The following is a 1029-nucleotide window of genomic DNA, read 5'->3' as shown; positions in this document are numbered from 1 at the left end:
ATATATACACATATGAGATATATGGGTGTGGTTGTCTAGATAGGTACAGGTGTGGCTGTGTGGTAAGAAGCTTGCTTCCCAACCACATGGTTCCAGGTTCAGTCCTACTGTGTGGCACTTTGGGTTAAGTGGCTTCTACTATAGCCTCGGGTCGACCAAAGCCTTATGCGTGGATTTGGTTGATGGAAATTGAAAGAAGCCTGCGATATATATATGTATATATTTATGTGCGTGTGTCTGTGTTTGTACCCCTACCATCACTTGACAACCAATGCTAGTGTCTCTGTAATTTAGCAGTTCAGCAATGGAGACTGATAGAATAAATACTAGAGTGAAAAAAGAATAAGTCCTGGGGTCGATTTGTGCTCCAGCATGGCCACAGTCAAATGACTGAAACAAGTAAAAAAAAAATATATATATATACTTATATATTATGTATACAGATGATTCAAAAATCACCATACATAGGAAAAATTTATTTTTTTATAAGAAACAGTTGAATGGAAAGACTGTTTCTTATATAAAAAATAAATTGTTCTTATGTATGACAACTTTTGAATTACCTTGTATAAATACACACATACACACACACAACAATTTTTTTCTAGTTTCCAACTTCCAAATCCATTTACAAGTCTTTGATTGGCCTGGGGCTATAGAAGACATTGTGTCCAAGGTTCACTATGTTAATTTAAGATTTCTACACTGTTCACTACAACAACCTTGTTGTTAACTGTACAATGATCACAATGTTAACTACAATTATTCACCAGTGTTTACCGAAAGCTGTTCACTTTCAAACTAAATCCGTCGACAAATATTGAGGGAGGGGAAAAAATAAAAAGAAAAAATAGAGAAAGAAATAATGAAATAAAAAGAAAAACAGTAGGAAAACAAAAATATAGAAAAGAAGAAAAATAAGATTTTATAGAGTAAAAAAAAAATCATTATTATTATTATTATTATTATTGTCGAGAAGATTGAGAAGAAATCAAAAGAGAAAAAAAAAACATGAATTTTAAAGAATAC

This window comes from Octopus bimaculoides, chromosome 17, assembly GCF_001194135.2.
Source record: "Octopus bimaculoides isolate UCB-OBI-ISO-001 chromosome 17, ASM119413v2, whole genome shotgun sequence".
NCBI classification, from domain to species: Eukaryota; Metazoa; Mollusca; class Cephalopoda; order Octopoda; family Octopodidae; genus Octopus; species Octopus bimaculoides.
Note: the sequence above shows the minus strand (reverse complement) of the source record.